The 15,908-nt window shown below is 46.9% G+C and overlaps 1 pseudogene across 1 annotated transcript; it reads left to right on the top strand.

The window, feature by feature from the left end:
• Window positions 1-4,074: 4,074 nt before the first annotated feature.
• On the top strand, window positions 4,075-13,166 carry LOC309536468 (annotated as a pseudogene). The gene is made up of 4 exons (XR_014224535.1): window positions 4,075-4,641; window positions 8,883-8,951; window positions 11,819-11,903; window positions 12,012-13,166. The product of XR_014224535.1 is annotated as an uncharacterized misc_RNA (transcript).
• The last annotated feature ends 2,742 nt before the right edge of the window (window positions 13,167-15,908 follow it).

The following is a 15,908-nucleotide window of genomic DNA, read 5'->3' as shown; positions in this document are numbered from 1 at the left end:
TGGGGGTGCTGGCCCGGCACCTGCTACTCCCTTCCGAAGGTCCTCTCCGTAGTCATTCAAAAACTTTAATTGGTCTTCTGCTGATTTGATTTTTATCTTTTTCCCTTTGATAGTGAAAGATAGTCCTTGAGGGAATTCCCACCTATAAGGGATTGTGTTGTTTCTCAGTAGTCCTGCTAGATCCTTATATGTAGTTCTTAAGTCCAGTAGTTGTTTCGGGATATCTCTGTAGATTTCTGCTTTTTTACCTTGAATCACCAGTGCTTTATTAAAGTGTAGGCCAAGTATTTTGTCACTTTCTTGCCTTGATCTCAAAATAATCAGGCAATCTCTAGCTCTGTCCTTGCTCACCACTCTTCCCAATCTAAAAGCGGTGACAATTTTAAAGTCCTTATCTTCTTCTATAGCCCAGAACTTTGATAATTCTGATGTCAAAAAGCCAATCAGATTGTCTTGTTCAAGTTCTGGAATCGAGCGTAGCCTAAGATTATTTTCCCGGTTTTTCAATTCCACCATAGACAGATAGGCCTGCTGTTCGCTAATTTGCCTGCAAAGTGGCTTTACTTCCCTTCTTACTTCCTCTACCTTCTTATTGGCCTCCTCTGCTTTCTCATTTGCATGTTCAGCCAGTTTCCGATTTTCTAAGGTTGTTGTTTGGAGGTTCCCAATTACTTGTGTGTTTTGAGAGACTTGATCAGTCAGCTTGTTGATAGTAGTTGTAACTTGATCAAACTTTGTGTTTAAAGCAGCAAGCTGATCCAGAATTTTCTGAGAAACTGGGTCAACCCCTCCTGAAGCCATATCTTTTGAAACTGGCTCTTGAGTTGGTTGAGCACCTTGTCCTTCTTTCAATGTTAAAACCGTAGGGACAGATGATCTACGTGACTGTATGGGCTGTACAGGCAATGTTGTTTGTAGCAGTAGCTGTTCTGCCTTTGTTTTAGCTGCCCTTTTCCTTGTGCCACTCATTCCACAGCTGTCTATGCGTCAAGGTCAAATTGTAAGTCCCATGGGAAAAATAATCCAGGAAAAAGAAAACAAATGCCAAGAGGATAGTCCAAATAAAAAGCAGTTCCCAGAGATTAGTTAGTCCTAAATCCACTAGAGGGAGCTTCCCTGTAGGTCAGTGAGAAAATAAAATTTTCCACTCTAAGCAGAAGCCCAAAATGAAAGAAAAAGTTTTAAAGGTACCTTCAGTGTCCCTTTATACTTAAAGAGCTTTCCCAAAGTACCAACAAAGTTTTAATAATAAGTGCAAGAAACAGTTTCTTCCTTATTTGTATCCAATCATGTTTAACAGTAGCAAGTCCACTTTAATTACAGTTTCTGCAATTTGACAGTTCCTAATGTCCTGGCAGCCCCAGCACTTGATTATTTTGTAATCCACTTAGTAAAGAAGGGGAGAAGTTTCCGTTCAAATCAATCACTTCCCAGCCTCTTAGTCTTTTTCCCCTTTCAGATGATTAAGTTCCAATTTGCACAGTTCTAACAGTTTCCTCTTAAAATCCTTTTCACAGCGCTCTCAGCTTGCAAAGGTTTTTTGCTTTGATCTTAGCAAAGTCGGAAGGCGGACTTCCTGTTTTCACCTCCCGTTTTCAGCCGAATTTTCCTTTAAAATTTAGACTCAAATAAATGCTTGTAAATCCTTACTCACGAGTATACAGTTCTGTAGCCAAATGTTCCAGGAAGAAAGGACAGCGCTCATCAGCAGCAGCCGCGCGGCTTCACTTCCGCGGAAAGAGCAATGAACTCACAGCACCGCTCCCCCTTCCACGATCCGGAGCTCCTTACGGGGTCCCTTCAACGTTTCTGGGGTCGCTCCTGGTGCCCGCCGAATCCCACGGCCACGGGCTCACTCTACCCGTGGTTTTTCTGAATGGGTCGTCGCTGTGCCGCAGCGCACGACCCTTTTCCGCGGAGCCCCTCTTCAGCAACTGAGAAGGACCGCCATTGCTGTTTCGCGCCGCCTCCGGCTCCCTCGGCCAGTAAAGCAAGATGAGCGGCACAACCCCAGAGTCATCTGCGACTAGGCCTAACGATCAGGGGTCCCTTTACTCTCTGGGTGGTGGCTTTTTGCAACTGCCCCCAGATCATTTTTATGGTTTCTAGAACTTAAAAAAGGAGAAATGTTTGGGTGTGCGTGTGGGTGTGTGGGGGATAGTAATATGAAGTATGGCTTGATTTTTAGGTTCAGAGTGGGTGCTTCAATCACAAAATTTCAAAAGTCTACCTAAAAATAAGCACATTCTTATCCTTCTTGTGTTTCTCTTTTGCTGGTACATGCCACTGATCTTTACTCTTCCATGTTTCTTTTTAAAATGGCTGTCCTGGCAGTTGGGAAGGAGGTGAAGGTCAGTGGTCAACATCCTAGAAGCCTCTTCCTAAGTCCTTTTCAAAGACATGAGGAAACTTGTGAAAGAGGAGTGGAGGAACAAACGCACCAGCTTTACTTTCTCACCATCATTCTATTAATCTTCCCAAGGGGCAGAGGCTCCCTTTGAGTATAGGAGGTTTCACCCTTCAGATGGTCACTCTCCCAACTTATGGGAGGGAGGGCAATGGGATTTGGAGGTGAAACTAGTACATGACTTCCCCTCGCACGTTCTTCTTCTTCCTCTTCTTCTTTGGCGATCACTCGTAGCCGAGTAAGACTGGCATCCATGAACATGGTTTTAACAATGAGTCTGTAAGTGACTGTGGAGGCCAGTTCTGAATCCACATGTCCTTCCACTGTGGGGACCTAGGTTTCTGGGTGGGAGTTGATCACGGTAAGGGTTTTCCAAATGTGCCTTCCTCTTAGTATGTTTCTGCCTTTCATCCTGAGTTTGTGCGTCTTCAAAGCCCATGACACCTTTGGTAAATGCTGTTCTCCAATTGGAGCGCTCGCAGGCCAGTGTTTCCCAGTTGTCGGTGCTTATTACATTTTTCTAGATTACATTGAGAGAGTCTTTGAACCTCTTTTGTTGACCACCCGCATCCCACTTTCCCTTTTTAAGTTCGGAGTAGAGTAGTTGCTTTGGAAGACGATAATCAGTCATCCACACAATATGACCAGTCCAACGAAGCTGATGTTGAAGAATCATTGCTTCAGCACTGGTGATCTTTGCTTCTTCCAGTACACTGGCATTAGTTCGCCTGTCTTCCCAGGTATGGTTATGGTGAGCATAGGAGCCACCTTCTAGAGGCTGAGGTCCCTTCAGTTCCCCCTAAAATATTTGAGGGGACCGAGGGCCCCAAATTTTGGTGGACATTGTCTTCTAAAAGGTGTTTGAATGCTGCATCTTGTGATTGATTATGTGGGGCAGAGCTTACCTGGTCCTCCCCCCTTCCCCCCAGTATTTTATTCAAGGTGTCACCCCTGATGGTGAGAATCAGAAAAGTGACTGTGAAACCCAGGAAGTGAAGGAGCCCTTATCAAATGCTGCATAACAAATCCTCATTTCTTTTCTGTAATAAAATATCATAGAAAATATATCTCAAGTTCCCTTCGTTGCTTTTATTCTCTTCATACTTGATCAAGCAATTGTGTGGGTTTCTTAAAAAAAATAATCATTTGTATACTGCCATTGAGTAACATTTGAATGACTTTTGATTCCTAGTCAGACTTATCCTTGCATCTCATCTAAGTGCATCTTGCATCTTTTTTTCATTCTGTTGTCATAGTTTCACACTCAAGCAGAAGCAAAGAAACTTGCTGTCCTGGGTTCAGCTACATTTCTATTCATTTTCTTGGTTTTATGATGCATATTACATTTTCTTAAAATTATCCTTCTATCCAGAGATAAATACTGCTGGTTCAATGGAACTTTTAAGATTTCAAATATAAAATCTATAAAGGCTCCGCACCAGATTTGCAAGTTCATTGTCCAGTGGCGTAGCGTGGGGGGTGCAGGGGGGGGCCGGCCGCACCGGGCGCAACATCTGGGGCTTAGGGTTAGGGGGCGCAAATCCACGGGTTAGGGGGCGCAAATTACTTTCCTTGCCCCGGGTGCTGACAACCCACGCTACGCCACTGGGCAGGACAAAGGGCACGCGCGGTCTTGCGAAGGGCGCGCGGCGCAGGAGAGGAGAGCGCGACTCGAACAAAGGAGCCGAAGACAAAGCGCGGAAGGGAAGCTTCCCCAAGGGCATAGCTCTGGCTGGGGTTCCCGGCCTTCAGGACCACGCAAGCTCCCCTAACCCTCCTTCCGCAGTCAATGGTTTTGTTTTCTTTTGTTTCGCAAAGCGCAGCATTGTCCCCTCTTGCCGGGCCATTTATATTCCTCCTCCTCCTCCTCCTGGGCAGCTGCTTGCGCCTTCGCTCTTCCATCCAGCCCTCCCTCCTTCCCGCTCATCCCTCCCAGCCTCCCCTCCCTTTGCGCAGGTCCCTCCCTCGCCGCCGAGCGCCGTATAAATCCCTTTTTCTGGCACAGCCTCATCGCGGCAGCGGAGAACCCTGTGGCTGTGGCGCCGGGGCGAGCCGAGAAGTGCCCGTCGGCTTCCCGAGAGCTTAACCCGAGCTGCACCTGGTGCCTCCGGCCAAGCGCCTCTCCCGCGCGCCCTCGCCCTTTCTCGCCTTGCTCCTTTTGTTTTGTTTCGCTCCCGCTTTCCAGGATGTCGGAGAAGCCCGCCGAGGAGGCTCCGGTGGAGCTGGGGGCCAAGGTGAGGACCAAGCTGGGATCAAGACCCCGGGGCGAGGGCGCCCAGTGCTCGATTGCAACGAAGCAGGCGGATAGGTGCTGGTGGCGGAGCTCGCCCTTGCCCTGGTGCGCTCGGGATCGAGGGCAGAGAGGGCGCAAGCTGGTTGTGGGGAAGCAGTTACGGAGGGAAGAGAAGACTCGAGGAGGGTGGCGTGCGTGCGCCTTGCTCCCCGCGCCCCCGCGCCCGCCTTTATTCCGACGACGCCTTTCCACGCGTCTCTCGAACGACCCGCTTTCCATTTTTTCCTGGTCCCCTTGCAAACGAGCTGTCGGCTGGGATTCGGGTCAGGAAAAGAAAACGCACGCCCTTAGAGGGGCAGAGAGCGGCGTGCGGGCATTGCGCTCTCGTGTCCGTCACCTTCGCGGCCAACACAGTGCGCTTGGCTGGCTGGGGCGCGTTTGCTTTCTGCCCACAGTCTCTAGGGTTTGTGAGAACCGGGGAAGGATGCACGTGTCAGTTGGGTGCCCCTAGCTGTGCTAAAGGCGGAGAGCTTTTCTTTTCATCCTAGTGCCATTAATCATCATGGAGACCGGGCGGGGAGGAGGGGGCGGTCACCTTTCAAACCATGCGCCCACCTGGGTTGGGTGAGTGATCCCTTAGTGTTAAGAAGGGGGGCACAGTTTTAAACAAGGACGCCGAACCTCCCATCCGGCGGACTACGAAGCCAGACGCCTAAACCGTTTCGCTTTATTAGGAAACAAAAACAGTGAAGCGGAGACGCGCAGCACAAAGCCAGGAAAAGATGGAAGGCAATTAAAGAGCGCGCGCGCGCCGGGATGTGCGTGCGCCTGCCTGCCTGCTTGCCAACATATGGGTCGTTTTCCCCGCAACCATGTTTCTTGTCTGCGAAGGCATCGGACCTTATGTCTTCGCTTGCTTTGGCGTTCCTTACTTTGTTTTGCCTCCATGTGCGCGCAAACTGCGGAGACACGCGTTACTCCGCGTCGTGGGAACTGTAGCTTGGGTCTTGCAAGAAGGCTGCCTGCTGCGGGTGAAGCGGGAAAGTAGGTTGCGGGGCAAGGTCACCCCGAAGAGTAAGACAACACAACCCTCGGGAAGACACGTGACTCCCTAAGAAGGGGGGGCGGTTAGCGCCGCGTGGGATTTGCTCCTGGTATATTTACGAATGCAGGATTGGAAACGTTAATTGAAGAGGGGGTGGGGAGAGAAGGGAAAGATTAAACGAGGGAGGCAGTAGGAATTCAGTGCCGCCATGCCATTAATAGGTCTCCGTCCAGCTTCTTCGCTCCGTTGTAGCAGAATGGAAGCAGGAACGTGTAAAGCTGCAATCCTACGCACGTGTACCTGGCAGTAATTCTGAGTAAACATGCAATTTCACTGCAGGGCATACCAGGGCATAGGATTCTCTGGCCTGCCAGAAAAGAGGGAGAAAAAGATAAAAGGTAAAGGCAAACAGTACTCAAACTGTGTTCCAGGGATTGGGATTTGCACAATATTTTTTGATACTTAGGCAGTCTCCTCTCTTGCACTGTAGGGATAGTAATTGATTAAAACAACCTTAAGGGCAGCCAGGGACATGGGCATAAATCAAAGTTACATGCTGCTCAGATTTGCTTCTACAGTGCTGTACATCTCTTTCTCGATTTGCATGAGAAAGCTAAAGATAGTCAGTTCCGCAGCTTTGAAAATAGTCTTCCACACAAGACAGGACAGCCTTTCCCCAGATTTTAGTTAACCTACAAAACCAGGTATTTAATTGTGTGCAATCTTTGCAGTAGCAAAGCCTTGGGGCGCCTTGTTCCCAGGTTCACCTTATCTTTGGTAGCAGTGGTTGGATCACAACACTTCAGCCAGTTTTGTTGTTGTTTTACATCATACAAATTATGGCCCTGTGAGATGGTCAGTGACGGGTCTTGCATACTACATCACTTATGAAAGGTTTTATGGGCTATTGTCCTTACATACCATTCCTAAGAACACAACCCTTTCAGCTGCGAGTTCAGAAAATGACCAGCGGGAGGAAAATCTGCCTGTTTTTATAAGAGAAACCCCAGAACCCCTGCCAGTTACTATTCATTATGCCCCAGGCTTTGGGAGTGGCCATGGAAAATGTTTGCCGTTTGTCTGTGTGCGAATGGAAGAAGCTACTTTTGATTCTGAATGCATAGGAAAATGGTTCTGGTTAGAGGATTAGCTATGGAAATCTCAGATGCTGTCTTGACCCTGAAATGATCAATCTGGGTTAAACTACCTCATATCTAGGCCAGTGTTCCATCTTCGCCAGTAGCAGGTTTTAGAAGCCTCATGCCTGAGTTTTGAAAGCGTATTATGCCCTCTAGTGGAACATTTATGGGATCATCTGTCCTATATGGCAACGTTTCTTACCAGGGATTGCCTCCTTACAAAGGCTTACCTCTCTCACACCATCTAATTAACGTTTTTCTACTTTGTAGTCCTGCGCAAAGGTGAAGTTGTTTTAGCGCATAGCTGGGTTTTCACCGGAACTGGTGCATGGGCCCAGTGTTGGCACAAATCAAAAAGTGTGCAAAAGGTGCACATTTCCACCCTATAGAACCCTTTACGGAGAGCAAAATAAAAATTCTAGAGTAACCCTGGGATACGTTCCCTGCCTTATGTCCTACTGCCTTTGCCTAGTCTCCTTTCTCGGAGGGCGGTGCATGTTTAGCAATCCTATTTTAAACCTGGTGTGTAAGTTTCTTGCTTGTTATCTGCACAAATAACTAATGGGATGATGTTTCAGTATGTTAAATTGCACATTCCCCCGCGTGTGTGTTTTAAAGAAAGCAGCTTAGTGTAGTATAGTAATTAAGGCCCCAGGTTCTTATCTCGTTTCACCCAAGAACAAAACCACTCTTCTCTCAGATACAACTCTTCAGCCACAACAAGCAGATAATATTGGCTTATCCTATCTTACAAAGCTCTGTCAGAAGAATTTTGGAGATAAATATGAAATATTGGAACACTTAGAGGGAACAGACTGCATAAACACACTGCTCTTCTTACCTATAAACAGTCAATAGCCAAGCAAAAACTACCACACCATCTGCTATCTATTTCAGAGAGTTACTTATTTGCTGTGCATCTGGACACCTCTTGAGATATCATAGCCAAAATTTGCATGTTGGTTCCTGAGATAAAGGAGCAGGTTTTCACCTGTGTTTGGATACAGTTGGACACCATTTTGAATCAAGATGATGAACCGAATCTTAACTGCACTGCTTTAAAAGCTGTGCTGATTCTCTGGGTTTCTTAACACTGGAGCAACACCAGGTGGGAGGTTGCTGATAAATGTATTAATAACTAAAGTCAAATAAGTTGTTGCCCATGAAAGTCAGGTCTACACCATAAGTGCAGTGACCAGCAGCGTAGACATTTCTGATTAGATATCTCATGCTAGTCTCTGTAAACGGCAGGGTGAATCAGGTGTTGAATTTAAATCCCAATCAGTCTCAGCCGGCATGGGCAATTGTTCAGGGGATGATGAGAATTGCAGTCCAACACCATATGTGATGGGACGGCTTCCCCAGAAGTTTAAAAAAACAAAACAAGAGTTCCTTTTTAGAAAGAACTAAATTTTTAACTTCCAAAAATGCTCTCTGAAGGATCTTAATGATGTTCATAGTGGCATATAAACAAACAAACGACAACAAACCCCGGGCATAGGCAGCCCTAAAACGAGGCGCTGTGAGGTGGCTGACAGATTTCATGCGTAATAATAATCGACTTGGAAGTAATTTTGTACAAGCTCCAGTGGAATGAATGGGAGCCGCGTGGCAGCAGGCCGGCAGATTGTGACACATGTTAATTAGTGGGAGGAAGCGCCCATTTGGATTATCAGTCTTGGGCACCAAAACGTCATTGGCCACAGTTAAATCACACCACGACCACCGAATGTTGGCAAGCCTTCAGGTGGTCTTCCACTGCGAAGCTTCTGTAGCTTGAAAAACGTTGCCTGGGTTTCCCTATTTGTCACAGTGACAAGGCTCTTAATCTCAGTGATACACCGTGGGCAATTCTAATAGCAACCTTTCCTTTTTGAAACGCTTAAACATGTTGCCTTTGGTATTCAGCTATCTGTTCTCCTATTGCCGGTAACCGAGCCACGCCCTCCTCTTCACTGATTTCATTATTATTATTACGCAATTCCTGCTTCTTCATATTAGCCCTTCTTTACAGCCCCTCTAGTATTAAGCACACGTATTTCTCTTCCTGTCTTCCAGGACCTGAAAGAAAAGAAGGAGAAGCACGAGGAGAAGTCTGCCCGCAAAGAAAAGAAGGAGATAATAGAGGTAAATGGGCAGATATTTGGTCAGGCATAGGCAAACTCGGCCCTCCAGATGTTTTGGGACTACAACTCCTATCATCCTTGACCACTGGTCCTGTTAGCTAGGGATGATGGGAGTTGTAGTCCCTTGCCTATGCCTGTATTTGGTTGAGAAGCAGAGAGAGATGGGAGAGCATGGCAAGGTGTACAGGCAAAGGCTTAAAAAAAAGAGCCACCAGGCTTTTGGTTTCCCCTCTTCTGACTCTTCACATAGTTGCCTCAGCCCTGAGTGCTGCTTTCCTCTTGCCATTTATCTTGCTTCACCCCTGATGGTCTTGTTTATAGCACCATTTGTGCAGCTATAATGGAAAAGATCCTATGGTGCCTGACATTTTTAAAGATTTAATCATTTTTTCAACCTGCAAAATACTTCTGAGGAGAGAGGGGAGGCTTCTTCGTGACACCAAAAGTGCCAAACTGAGCAGCTCTCTGCACATGTGCCTTTTCTTTTACGCCCATATAGACTTTTCCTAAGAAAAACTGGAAAAATTAGTACCATCTAGAGGCAACAGATTATCTAGGGGTGCAGGCTGGGGCAAAGCAGAATAGGCAAAGGAGTGCCTATCGGGATATACGGTTGGATTGAAGGATTTCCAAGTTCTGCCACTTTGGGGCTCCAACTTGCAGAGATAGGAAAGGGGAACTGCTCTTTCTCCTCTCCTGATCCATCAAATCAGCGGAAGAGAAAAGGGCTATCTATTTGCTGCACCAGGTTATCAACCCTGCTCCCTGAAGACTGTGGACAACTCTGTGGTGGGCAGACATGCCAACAAGTGTAGCTTTTCTTGTGATGGAGATCTGCCGGGAAACTGCATCCACTGGGCGAGGAGGGTCACTTAATTTTGGGGGCAGGGGCAGAGGAATCTGCAATCCAGCAGAGCCTCTGCTGAGGTAGGAGGGGAAAGGTGGCAATCTTAGCTGCCCTGGAGAATTAGGATGTGTGGGGCCATCAGGCAGTGCTGCTGTCTAGCACTGCATCCTGCTCCTTAGACAGGTATTCCGAGACCCAGTGGAGAGTCTTAGGTGCTAAGAATTAGAAAGTGGGGTTCATACTGACTTCTCTAGGATGCAAAAATACCTCTTGTGGGGGGCGGCGGGGAGAGCAAGAACCAAAGGCAGTTTTAGGGTAGTCCGGCCTCCCTGGGTGCCACGCTGCAGGGGGTGCCACAACAGTGCTGTAGAATGTAGCGTGAGAGGCACGGGAGCGCCAAATTTTAGCGTCGCCCAGGGCGCTGCTGAAATTTGAAAGCCCAAAGTGTGCCACTGCAGTGAGTGGGTGGCTATATAGTCAGGCCCAAGATGATGAGCTGGGTTTGCACGACTGCAAGAGTTTCTTGTGCTCTCTGCATCAACCACAATAAGATGAGATGAAGAAGTCCCTAAATGAAAAAAATAAGTCTTAATGTGGGGTGGCAGTTTCTTTAGTACAGGGGTCAGCAAACATTTTCAGCAGGGGGCCAGTCCAGTCCACTGTCCCTCACACCCTGTGGGGGGCCAGACTATATTTTTTTTTGGGGGGGGAATGAATGAATTCCTATGCCCCACAAATAACCCAGAGATAGATTTTAAATAAAAGCACACATTCTACTCATGTAAAAACATGTTTCCCGGACTGTCCATGGGCCAGATTTAGAAGGCAATTGGGCCGGATCTGACCCCCGGGCCTTAGTTTGCCTAGCCATCCTTTAGTACCTAGCTTGAGAAGACCCATGTTCCAATCAATGTTGCATTCTGTGGCCAAGCAGTTGCTTCTGGGAGATAGGTACAGAAATACCTATTGCTTTTCCTTTCCTCTCCCCTACTTCCCACCCTCCCTCAAAGAGCTAATAAGCTTCAGGAGATGGGGGTTTAGACTTGGCAAAAGGTTCAGACCCTCTCCCAGAGTACTGCTTTCCTCATCCTCAAAATAGCTCTGCAGAAAGACTAAAATCAAGGAAAATCCCAGTCACTGATCTTCTGCATCACATCTAATTTGAAGATCACAGCTGTTGCTGGTCCTGTTCTCCATAGCTGCTGGGTGAGCACAGCCTTGGTTAGGAGAAGGCTCTCAGCTAAGAGTCCATGTGTGTTATGCGCAGATACTGCTGTCTCCTGATCAGGGTCAGATTTGCTGAATGAACATCCAGACATCCCAGTGTCAGCCAAACCCATGCCTCGACAAGAACCAACGTGGAAGTTCACCCAGAGAGGAGAGCTGTGTTTTGAATAAGAGAGCAGTGGCTGTGTAAGGAAAACTGGCAAGAAGCGAATATGGCCAGAAATGAAACAGAACTCTTGTCATCCTCTATAAAGAACAGAGACTCAAAGTATAAAGGGGACAGTGCAGGGAGTTGCTTAAGCCACAACCAGCTCCTTTGAAGAGGCGTAGGGTATCAGTGTGACAGTAAATGAAATAAATATAAATTGAGCAGAATCAGTCCAGTATATCTGAAGGAGCGTCTCCACTCCCATCGTTCTACCCGGACACTGAGGTCCAGCTCTGAGGGCCTTCTGGTGGTTCCCTCACTGCAAGAAGCCAAGTTACAGGGAACCAGGCAGAGGGCCTTCTCGGTAGTGGCGCCTTCCCTGTGGAACACCCTCCCACCAGATGTCAAAGAGAAGAACAACTACCAGACTTTTAGAAGACATCTGAAGGCAGCCCTGTTTAGGGAAGCCTTTAATGTTTGATGTATTACAGTATTTTAATATTTTTTTGGAAGCCGCCCAGAGTGGCTGGGGAAGCCCAGCCAGATGGGCGGGGTATAAATAATAAAATTATTATTATTATTAGAATTGTTGGGCTCTGGAAAGTGGAAATTAAGACGGGGTTTAAGATGGGTTTGCATTCTACAGGACGATGAGAATGGAGCCGAGGAAGAGGACTAGGAGGAAGACGCAAATCCTGAGGATGTGGATGACGACGAGGACAAGGATGAAGGTGAGAGTGAGCAAACCGCTTGTGAGCTGAGCTATAAATGAATGCTGCCTTCCGTGGCTGGTTGGCTGATCTAACGTGTGTTTCCCCCCTGCCCTCCTCAATTCCAAGACGATGAGAACGAACAGGAGCCAGATTCTCATGCAGTGAAGCGATCTGCAGAGAAGAAGCAGGAAGAGGTTAGTAGAAATGATGCCAAGGATGCCAGGAGTGGGGAGAGTTCTGTTCCGCCAAAGAACTAAGGGGACGTATGAGGAACAAGTCCAGCCCAAGACACTCGGCTTCCTAAGGCACAGAAGAAGATGGTGCCACTACCCAGTTCCAAGTACACAACACAGCTGGATTAATAGATGACCCTGAACAATGCGTAACTCTCAATCTGTGCCGGGGTTTGGTTGGGGGGGGGTCCACGTGTAAACGCATAAAGGCAGGAAACCTCCCTCCCCGAACAACCCCACCCCAAGGTGGAGGGCTGCTTATCCTATAGCGTGAGAGCTCTGGCCATGTCTCAAAGCTGGTTAAGCTCATGATTGCAGCTGAGGGGTGGGGTGAATAAATACAGCGGTACCTCAGGTTAAGTACTTAATTTGTTCCGGGGGTCCGTTCTTAACCTGAAACTGTACTTAACCTGAAGCACCACTTTAGCTAATGGGGCCTCCTGCTGTTGCCGCGCCGCCGGAGCACGATTTCTGTTCCCATCCTGAAGCAAAGTTCTTAACCCGTGGTAATATTTCTGGGTTAGCGGAGTCTGTAACCTGAAGCGTATGTAACCTGAAGCGTATGTAACCCGAGGTACCACTGTAAATGGAGAACGGGTTTCCTCTGCTCTCCATTTATATATTTATTTATTAAATCCGTGTGCTTCTGAACACAACACAAGAATGCAAAATGAGAACACAAAATTCACCATAAAACAAAAACAAACCAATAACCCCCCGCTCTCCCACGGATGGATTTAAAAGCCCATAGAATTGTCAATCAGCCCAAGACCTGGCTGAAAAGGAACACTTTCACCTGGCGCCTAAAGACAAGGAAGGCGCCAGGCGAGCTTTCCTGGGGAGAGCATCCCACAAATGGGGAACCGCTGTAGAAAAGGCTGGTTCTCATGTTGCCCCCCCCCCCCGACTTCTCGTGGGAGAGGCAGCCAAAGCAGGGCCTCAGATGATGATTGCAGGGTCTGGGTGGGTTCATGTGGGGCGAGGCGATCCTTGAGGTATTGTGGTCCTGAGTCCTTGAAGGCTTTTTCTAGGTCAAAGCTGGGCACTTCTTCTAAGGGCTGAGCAGTGCCGTAGCGTGGGGGGTGCAGGGGGGGCGGCTGCACCGGGCGCAACATCTGGGGGTTAGGGTTAGGGGGCGCAAATCCACAGGTTAGGGGGCGCAAATTACTTGCCTTGCCCCGGGTGCTGACAACCCACGCTACGCCACTGTCATTGTCTCTTTTAGTTCTCTTCTGCTTCACCATCTCAGTATCACCTGCAATTCAAAGCCCACAACTATACATTAAACTGCATTAAGCTAACATAAAGAGATATGCTTTTCACGCAATACAGGGTGATATAGCTGCATGCCTCTCATTACCAGTAATGGAAGTTACATAACGTCTTTTGATACGGCGCCGAACATGTATCCCTGAGGGTCTAAATTCAAGTCAACTTGGAGAAACTCGCTGGGAAATTTGACATTAAAATGGTAAGTTTCTCATCAACATGTGTCATTTTGGTGAGACGCTGAGAGAAAAATCCTAAGAAACTTTGGCAAACTGCTTTTAGTCTCTCTTTATCTTTCATACGGAGAATCTGTTCACTAATGCTTTTTTTTCTTCCTACAAAGTTATAGAATTGAAAATGCTTAGAAGCCTCCTCACAACCAAGAACCCTGATAAATCAGATTTCCTAATTTTAGAAAGGATTATGTGTTCAGCAGAATACACTTCTTTTTATTTTTAACCAACTGCAGACCACTTTTTGAAATGAAAAGAAATATACACCAAAATAAAAAATATAATATAATATTGAAAGAGCCAAAACAACCATTTCATTTCAGAACACTACTAACAACAGCACTACTTTTTTAAAAAGTAGAATCATAGAATCATAGAGTTGGAAGAGACCACAAGGGCCATCGAGTCCAACCCCCTGCCAAACAGGAAACACCATCAGAGCACTCCTGACATATGGTTGTCAAGCCTCTGCTTAAAGACCTCCAAAGTAGGAGACTCCACCACACTCCTTGGCAGCAAATTCCACTGTCGAACAGCTCTTACTGTCAGGAAGTTCTTCCTAATGTTTAGGTGGAATCTTCTTTCTTGTAGTTTGGATCCATTGCTCCGTGTCCGCTTCTCTGGAGCAGCAGAAAACAACCTTTCTCCCTCCTCTATGTGACATCCTTTTATATATTTGAACATGGCTATCATATCACCCCTTAACCTCCTCTTCTCCAGGCTAAACATGCCCAGCTCCCTTAGCCGTTCCTCATAAGGCATCGTTTCCAGGCCTTTGACCATTTTGGTTGCCCTCTTCTGGACACGTTCCAGTTTGTCAGTGTCCTTCTTGAATTGTGGTGCCCAGAACTGGACACAGTACTCCAGGTGTGGTCTGACCAGAGCAGAATACAGTGGCACTATTACTTCCCTTGATCTAGATGCTATACTCCTATTGATACAGCCCAGAATTGCATTGGCTTTTTTAGCTGCCGCGTCACACTGTTGGCTCATGTCAAGTTTGTGGTCAACCAAGACTCCTAGATCCTTTTCACATGTACTGCTCTCAAGCCAGGTGTCACCCATCTTGTATTTGTGCCTCTCATTTTTTTTGCCCAAGTGCAATACTTTACATTTCTCCCTGTTAAAATTCATCTTGTTTGTTTTGGCCCAGTTCTCTAATCTGTCAAGGTCGTTTTGAAGTGTGATCCTGTCCTCTGGGGTGTTAGCCACCCCTCCCAGTTTGGTGTCATCTGCAAATTTGATCAGGATGCCCTTGAGTCCATCATCCAAGTCGTTGATAAAGATGTTGAATAAGACTGGGCCCAAGACAGAACCCTGTGGCACCCCACTAGTCACTCTTCTCCAGGATGAAGAGGAAACATTGATGAGCACCCTTTGGGTTCGGTCAGTCAGCCAGTTACAAATCCACTGAGTGGTAGCATAGTCAAGACCACATTTTACCAGCTTCTTTACAAGAATATCATGGGGCACCTTGTCAAATGCCTTGCTGAAATCAAGGTAGGCTACATCCACTGCGTTCCCTTCATCTACCAGGCTTGTAATTCTGTCAAAAAACGAGATCAGGTTAGTCTGACATGACTTATTTTTCAGAAATCCATGCTGACTATTGGTGATCACAGCATTCCTTTCTAGGTGCTCACAGACTGTTTGCTTAATGATCTGCTCCAGAATCTTCCCTGCTATTGATGTCAGACTGACTGGGCGGTAATTATTTGGGTCCTCTCTTTTCCCCTTTTTGAAAATAGGGACAACATTTGCCCTCCTCCAGTCTGCCGGGACTTCGCCTGTTCTCCAGGAATTCACAAAGATGACTGCCAGTGGTTCTGAGATCACATCTGCCAGTTCTTTTAATACTCTTGGATGCAGTTCATCTGGCCCTGGAGACTTGAATACATCTAATCTAGCCAAATATTCTTGTACTATCTCCTTAGTTATTCTGGGCTGTGTTTCCTTTGCTGAATCATTTGCTCCAAATTCTTCAGGTCGGGCATTGTTTTCTTTATCGGAGAAGACTGAGGCAAAGAAGGCATTGAGGAGTTCAGCCCTTTCTGTGTCCCCTGTTTGCATTTCACCATCTTCTCCTCTGAGTGACCCCACTGTTTCTTTGTTCTTCCTTTTGCTACGAACATACCCATAAAAGCCTTTTTTGTTGCTTTTAACCTCTCTAGCAAGCCTGAGTTCATTCTGTGCTTTAGCTTTTCTGACTTTGTGTCTACACGTGCTGGCTATTTGTTTGAATTCCTCTTTGGTGGTTTCCCCCCTTTTCCATTTTTTGTACACATCCT

This window comes from Podarcis vaucheri (genome assembly GCF_965113315.1).
Source record: "Podarcis vaucheri genome assembly, chromosome: 7".
Lineage (NCBI taxonomy): Eukaryota > Metazoa > Chordata > Lepidosauria > Squamata > Lacertidae > Podarcis > Podarcis vaucheri.
This window is presented reverse-complemented; position numbering and strand designations above follow the sequence as displayed.